The following is an 8,316-nucleotide window of genomic DNA, read 5'->3' on the forward strand; positions in this document are numbered from 1 at the left end:
TGCTTCTCCCTCTCCCTTTCCCCCTGCTTGTGTTCCCTCTCTCGGTGTGCCTCTCTCTGTCAAATAAATAAATAAAATCTTTAATTAAAAAAAAAAAGAAAATGTGGGGAAAATTAAATCCAGGGCCATCTGTGGAGGTGCCCAGATCGTGTGGATCCCTGGGCCTACACGTTGGATTTAATTATTTTCCTACTCTCATCTTTTTCACTTTTATTAAACTATACTTGATATGGGCTGAAAAGCGAGCTCTAAACCATGTCTGGGAAGTAGCACTGTTTTTGTTTCTCTTCTACTTCATCTCATGTACAATTATTTTGTGCTCAGTTGCATGTATTGGTAAAAATGTGTTGAGTCAACGCTAATATTAGTTTTATAGTTTTGCACATATAGTGATTGTGATTCTAGAATAAAGCATATGTAATTTAACCCCATGACTTCTTTCCAGAAATATTAAAAAAAATTTTTTTATTTAAGTTCAATTTAGTTCACATAGAGTGTATTATTAGTTTCGGGGGTAGAGTTTAGTGATTCATCAGTTGCATAGAACACCCAGGGTTCATTCCATCACATGCCCTCCTTCATGCCCATCCCCCAGCTACCCCATCCCCCCACCCACCTTCCCTAGGGAGGCAAACCCCCAGTTTGTTCCCTAGAGTTAAGAGTCTCCGATGGTTTGCAGAAATGTTTTCCTTTTGAAGAACAAGATATCTCCTAAATTATTTCATGTTCTTCTCTTTCTGTATAAAGGTAGTCCAGCTAGAGAGCTCCGTCACGCAGCTTTCTCATCTTGAATTGGAGTTTAATTGTGAGTTTTTTAAATGCTTGATGGCATTCAGTTTATTCTGAGGGAAAGCAGAGCTTGGGGCTCTCGAAAGGCACCTGAGGGGCACGGAAGTAGGAGCAACCGAGAGCAACCGAGAGCCCTCACATCGCCCCTCATATTATCTAACCCTTCAATACAGGCATCCTCATGGTCATTGTAAAGTGAGAACACTGGGTTCACAGACATTTAGGGACTTGTCCCAGGGCCCCCAGCTGGCAGGTGGCAGAGAAGCAACCCAGGTTGTGGGCTTGGGATCTGCACGGTTCACAGCCCCTTCCTGCTCTGCCCCCAAAGAGATTACACTCAAGCTGGTCAAGGCGAGTAAGAGGCAAGAAGGAAAGATGAAATGAAACTATGTTTCCCCTACAGCGGGAGGATGTAAAAGTGAGAGATCTGCACGCATGAAGTGAGTCACGTGTGCCCTCGGGAAGCCAGGAGAACAGGTCTGGGCTCAGCGACAGGAATTCCCTGTTTCGCTCATTTTCTTTACTCGGTCAGCTGGTCACCTGCAACATCTCGGCTGGGTCCATCATAATTCTGTAAGCATGTTTCTCATTTCCCCCTCAGTTTTACTGGATATACAAGCCTGGCTTTTTCTTTAAATTGGAAACGATCAACATGAGGTTAAGACATCAGGTCACAACTAGATTGAAAAAGCAGGCTCAGTTATTATAGATATAAAAAGTTTAGAGTTTCAATGCAAATAATTAATGTGTATTAGAAACTAAATGCATATTTATTCTATGTGCTATAATTAATAGAGCAGCTAGAGAAATACGTTTCAAAGAAAAACGAGATGTACATTATAATTATTTTTAAAAATACATCCCACCGTGTGGCCAGAACTACCTTCTGTGATAAGAAATAACTGTGTGCCCTAGTAAATGACCATCAGTGCAGTATTCCTCATGGAAATCCACAGCATGGTCTTTCTAAGTGATACCTTTTTAAAGATTCATTGCAACTTACTATCAGTGGTCACCAGATCTTTAGATTTCAGAAACATTTTAAAGAAAAGACGGGGCGGTGGAGGAGACATGAGGAACCAATTTCCAGTTTTATAGGCCTGTTCTGTAATTGTATTTTACGATCACATCAATGGATCTTGACAAATTCAGTGAATTAGAACACAAATATGTAACGATTGCAAGTCAGTAAGTATAACTCTTTAAAAATTTCACTACACCTTTTTTTTTTCTTGTGTCACTTTAGACTGGGAAAAACCTCGTCACCCACACATAGTTGTTCTCCAATACTTAGCACCCCTTTTCTGTGTGGCATATATTCAGCTTTCTCAGCCAGCTCTGGGACAGTGTCTGTCCCTCTCCACCCAACAGCAGGTGTCCCTCAGTTCTGCTGCTAGCATGTCAGGCATGCAGACTCCCCGAACACACACACACACACACACACACACACACACACACCACATGAAAGAGAGTAGGAAGGAAGGAAAAGAAGAAAGAAAGGGGGAGGGAGGAAGGAAAACCAAAGAAAAATAAAAAGGAAACCTAATCCAGCAACGACAAAAACTTTTCAAGTCTGGGAAAGAGAAAAAAAGGAAATTGTTTATGCCAAAAATTGGCCACAGACTAACGCAAGGCTTGGTCCAAACTCTGGTGACTCACTGACCCATATGGGATTAGACCTTGCAAGACATAGTCAGTGCTCATTAGTGGCTGGTAAGTTCCCGCAGTTCTTGGAGGAGTGCCTAAAGGCGCCCCAGACCTCTGCGTTGGTGGACACGCACCCCCCCATCACTGGCATTCACCCTCCCCACTGCCATCAGCTCACCTAAATTTCTTCTCTCCTTAAAGACATCACCGTCATGTTTTTTCCTGACAATTCCGCCATGCTATTTCTTTCATTTGGGGCGTTTTGTTGAAATGTTTTATTTCACTTGTCATTTCGTATGCTCCTGTCCTACCAGTGAACCAGATAACAAGGTCTCAAACGACAGCACCCAGCCATACTGGTGTGGCTGTGTGTTACTCACACTACATTGCAGGACACAAATATTTCAATATTTGTGCGTTCTACGTCGTCTCACCATGAGCTGGAGGCACAGAAAACCTTTTGTACGTAGTAAGAGCTGTCTCTTGATGAAGCTGGTCCAGGTGCCGTTTGAGCCATGCCCTTGTAGCAGTTCATTTAATCTTGACAACAATCATTAAGGTAGAAATAATCCTTTCCATTTTATTATTCCCCTTTTTACACACGAGGAAGCCAAGGCCCAAGATCCCTCAGCTAGTGAGCGGTGGAGTGAGTAGAACGCTTGCTATGCTTGTGGGGTGAAATGCTGCCTTTACAGAATAAAATTCAGTTCAGCATAGATTGTAGGAGAAAACCCAGGAGAACCGCGGGGTTTGCTTGTGGCCAGAGCAGTGTTGCAGAGGGTTTAAACGTTTCGGCTCTGCCACAGAAAGACCTGGGGTCTGAATCCTTGCTCTGATACTTCACTGTTGCCTTTGGGCATTTTACTTACTGTTTGGAATCTGTCCTACCACCTGGAAAATAAGGAATATTAGTACTTTCCTCTTATGCTCTCGAGAAATGAGAGATATTATAAACCAATTTAGGAAAATCACACTGGTTTTGATATGTTCTACTGTTAAAAATCTGTTTGCAAAAAAATATCAAACGCTGTAGATGGGGCGATGTTACTATGATTATTATCCTTTTTGGAGAAATCTGCAGAGTTTAGATATAGCCTTTATTATAATCTGTAGCAATTAATTTAAACAGTGAAGTAATTTGTTGAAAACTTTCCATTTCTGGTTTTAAAAATCTAGTTTAGAGTCCAGTGATTCGGCGGGAGAAGATGGTGACCGTGTGGGATGAGGCTGAGCAAGATGGAATTGGGGAGGAGGTGTTCAAGACATCCACAGAAGAGATTATCCAGCACACACAGCTGCTGGACAGTGAGCTCAAGATCATGAAGAGTGAAATATTGTGAGTTACCCACGAACTCCAAGCCATGAAGGACAAGATCAAAGAGAACAGTGAGAAAAATCAAAGTGAACAAGACCCTGCCATACCTTGTGTCCACGTTATCAAGCGTCTAGATGTTGATCCCAATGACCAAGAAGAGGATGGTGCCAATATTGACCTGGATTCCCAGAGGAATGGTAAATATGCAGTGATCAAAACCTCTACATGACAGACATACTTCTTGCCTGTGATTGGGTTGGTGGATGCTGAAAAGCTAAAGCCAGGAGACTTGGTGGGTGTGAACAAAGATTCCTATCTGATCTTGGAGACCCTGCCCACAGAGTATGACTCTCGGGTGAAGGCCATAGATGTGGATGAGAGGCCCACAGAACAATGTAGTGACATCGGAGGCCTGGACAAGCAGATTCAGGAGCTGGTGGAGGCCATTGTCCTGCCAATGAACCACAAGGAGAAGTTTGAGAACTTGGGGATCCAGCTTCCACAAGGGGTGTTGATGTATGGCCCCCCAGGTACGGTGAAGACCCTGCTGGCCCGGGCCTTTGCCACACAGACCAATGCTACCTTCCTGAAGTTGGCTGGCCCCCAGCTGGTGGAGATGTTCATTGGGGATGGTGCCAACCTGGTCCAGGATGCCTTTGCCCTGACCAAGGAGAAAGCTCCATCCATTATCTTCATTGATGAGCTGGATGCCATTGGCACTAAGTGCTTTGACAGTGAGAAGGCTGGAGACCGGGAGGTGCAGAGGACAGTGTTGGAGCTTCTGAACCAGCTGGATGGGTTCCAGCCCAACACTCCAGTAAAGGTGACTGCAGCCACCAACAGGGTGGACATCCTGGACCCCGCACTGCTCCGCTCAGGCCGTCTGGACCGGAAGATTGAATTCCCCATGCCCAGCGAGGAGGCCTGGGCCAAAATCATGCAGATCCATTCCCGCAAGATGAATGTCAGTCCCGATGTGAACTACAAGGAGCTGGCCCGCTGTACGGATGACTTCAGTGGGGCCCAGTGCAAGGCCATGTGTATGGAGGCGGGCATGATCGCACTGCACAGGGGTGCCAAGAAACTCACACACAAGGACTACACGGAGGGCATCCTGGAGGTGCAGGCCAAGAAGAAAGCCAAACTGAAGTACTACGCCTAGGAAGTTGCCCACCACACCTGCTCCCTGGTCTGGTGCTGGGTAAAATTCATAATAAAAGATGGTTGCAGGTCAAAAAAAAAAAAATCTACTTTATTTTTCTAAAACATCTCCTCTGAAACTGCAAGAAAAATCCTTTTAAGGGCAGAGTCAGTAAAATATCAGTAGGTAAACAACAAGGAACCTTTCTTAGTTCCTAACTGTAGAGCCTGTCCTTCCACCTTACTTACTATATGTCCCCGTCTCCTCGTCCCCTCTGCTGCCTGTCCACAGTCATCCCCGGTGAGAAGCATAAGGGAATGGGTGTGTACGAGAAGGCAGATTCTCCATCATTGACAGGTTAGGATGACTGGAACCCAGAAAAAAGGGTTTATTTCTAGCTGCTTTTGCACATCCTGTGCATGGTATGATAATCACTAATATTTACCTGAAATAAAATGTTTAGCCTAGAAAGAGCGTGCTTGCCTTGATAGCTTCATCCTTATCTATGCTTGTTACCTAGTTACATGCTGCTTACAAGGCCTTAGAAGAGTTTTGTTGGAAGTTTGATTTGTCTTGTCCTCACTCTTAATCTGGCACCAAACTAAGGCGGAGTGCCCGGCTGAAAAACCCCACGTGCAGTGTAGACTGTGTGTGATCTGGAGACCCTAGCAGATCATCCTCAAGCGTTGGGCAAATTAAGGTCAATTCTGCACGCTGTTGTTTTGTTTTGCAACCTAGTTGAGTTGTTTATTTCTTATGCCCACACTTTTATTGTTTATTTGTCACGTGGACAACACTTCCTGCTGGCAGTCTGTCCAGGCGGGGATTTTCTCTAACCCAGGAAATGAAGTCATCCGACATCTCTGTCCCTGTCTCTGCAGGGACTCCGCCTCCCCTTCCCGAGAGAAGCAGGCACTTCGGAAGTATTTATTTCAAGACAGATGCAAAGATGGTGGCAAATAAATAGAAATAAATGTGCTTAATAGTGTACCAGGGCATGCAGAATCATTCCATTTCTGCAGAACTTTGGAGACGTGTGAGAACTCGATGTGATTCAGGGCTCTTTTTATATAGCCACGGAAAGATTATATAACATGCAATTTTGACTAAAAAAGATGCTAACTACTTGAGTCTTTCAAACTTTTTATTGTTTTATAATTGATTTTCTGGCTCACAAATAACACGCTCTATTTCTAATTTATACTTTTAGCTAAAGTGAAAAGAGATGCCTTCTCATGTTTCTACATAAAAACACGGACTTGATCTCATGATCATTTCATTCTGTACTTGCACTTAAAGGTTTTCCCTCTCAGTTTCCCTAAAACACTGGGTCAGATGGCATTGAAAACAAATGACATATTCTTAGGGGCACCTGGGTGGCTCAGTGGGTTAAGGGTCTGCCTTTGGCTCAGGTCATGATCCCGGGGCCCTGGGGTTGAGCCCAGCATCCAACTGATTTCCTGCTCAGTGAGGGGTCTGCTTCTGCTGGTCCCCCTGCTTCTGTCCCCCTTGCTTCTGTCCCCCCCACCGCTTCTGCCCCTCCCCCTGCGTCTCCCTCTCCCTGTGCCCCTCCCCTCCCCCTACTTGTGTACTGTCTTTCTCTCTCTCTCTCAAATGAATAAATTACAGAAATCTTTAAAAAATTACTTATTTTTAGATTAAGGGATTAAAAAGAGAAACCAAGAATTATGTTTATATAAATATATGTTTATTTAAAATATTTGATTGAGATATAATATATACCTATATACCACAAGATGCATCCTCTATTTTTTGTTTTTATTTTTTTAAAGATTTTACTTATTTATTTATTATTTTAGAGAGAGAAAGAAAGAGAGAGTGGGAGGAGGGGCAGGGGGAGAGGGGGTGAATCCCAAGGAGACTCTGCACTGAGCATGGAGCCTGAGAGGGGGCTTGAACTCACGACCCTGAGTCATGACCTGAGCCAAAACCAAGAGTCGGTAACTTAACCGACTGCATCATGGGCCACCTGATGCATCCTTTAAAAGTGTACAATGCAGGGGCGTTTATACACTCACAAGGTTGTGCAACCATCACCACCATCTACTCGGGGAACATACATCACCCCCAAAGGAAACGGCACACCTCCGAGAATTTACTCTCTTTCCTTCTGTCCCCAGCTCCCGAGAACTGCTCATCTACTTTCTGTCTGTGGGTTCATCTATTCTGGACGTTTGACATAAGTGAAATTGTACAGCAGGTTGCCATGGTGACTGGCTTCTTCCCCTTGGCATAGAGTTCCTAAGGTTCATCCATGTTTTAGCGTGTATCAGTACTTCATTCCTTTTTATGGCTGAATAATATTCCACATTGTGTTTATCTATCAGTTGACAGACATTTGGATTGTCTCCCCTTTGGGGCTATTATTATATTGCTCCTATCAACACTCGGGAACACAAGCTTTTGTGTGACTATATGCTTTCAATTATCTTGGGTAGAGATTTACTAGTGGCTTTGGTAGGTCATAGGGTATCTCTGTGTTTAACTTTTCGAAACGGCCAAACTGTTTTCTGCAGTGGATACACCATTTTTACTTTCCCACCAGCTGTGCACAAGGGTATTCACTTCTCCACTTCCTTGCTGACATCTGATGCTGCATATTTTATGAGCCATCCTAATGGTGTGAAGGAGCTTCTCATTGTGATTTTGATTTGCATTTACCTAATGACTAATGAGGCTGAGCATCTTTTCATGTGCCTATTGGCCATCTGTTTGTCTTCTTTAGAGAAATATCTATTCACTTATAACTACTAATTATTTATCTTTTTATTGTTGAGTTGAGGAGCTCTTTATATATTCTGGACAGTAGATTCTTATCACATATGTGATTTACAGACATGTTCTCCCCCTGGGGGATGGGCTTTTCCAAGGTTGATAGCATCCTCTGAAGCACACGCGTTTTTAATTTTGATGAGGTCTGGTTTATCCATGTGTTCTCGTATTGTCTGTGCTTTCATGTGATCCTGAAAGAAACTGTTGCCTAATCTAAGGCCATACAGTTTACATCTATGTTTCTTCTAAGGGTTTTATAGTTTTAGCTCTTCCATTAAGGCTTTGATCTATTTTGGGTTAATTTTGGTATGTGGTGTAAGGTAGTAATTTGTTTGAAGTGTGCTTCACTTAGCACCCAAACGTTTCTGTATTTATAGGGAAGAAGAAGATTATGCATTAATAGTATTAGAACATCTATGGAAAGAATCCTATTATGCAGTATTTCTAAGCATGTCTGAAGTTCAACATGTCATAAATAAATGACAAATATGTAAATAATGATACTGTAGGGCTAGAAATCCAAAGAGTACTAGGGGAAAAAAGGTAGGAAGTCAAGACCCATCTCTGAAATCACTTTTCCTTGAGTGTCAGTGAAGGGTAGTGAACATGCTAACTCCACCCCAAGCCACGC

At 43.3% G+C, this 8,316-nt stretch overlaps 1 pseudogene; it reads left to right on the plus strand.

Moving 5' to 3' along the window:
• The first annotated feature begins 3,623 nt into the window (after window positions 1-3,623).
• On the plus strand, window positions 3,624-4,913 carry LOC118001794 (annotated as a pseudogene).
• The last annotated feature ends 3,403 nt before the right edge of the window (window positions 4,914-8,316 follow it).

This window comes from Mirounga leonina, unplaced genomic scaffold (genome assembly GCF_011800145.1).
Source record: "Mirounga leonina isolate KUSES-001 unplaced genomic scaffold, KU_Mleo_1.0 Mir_54, whole genome shotgun sequence".
NCBI classification, from domain to species: Eukaryota; Metazoa; Chordata; class Mammalia; order Carnivora; family Phocidae; genus Mirounga; species Mirounga leonina.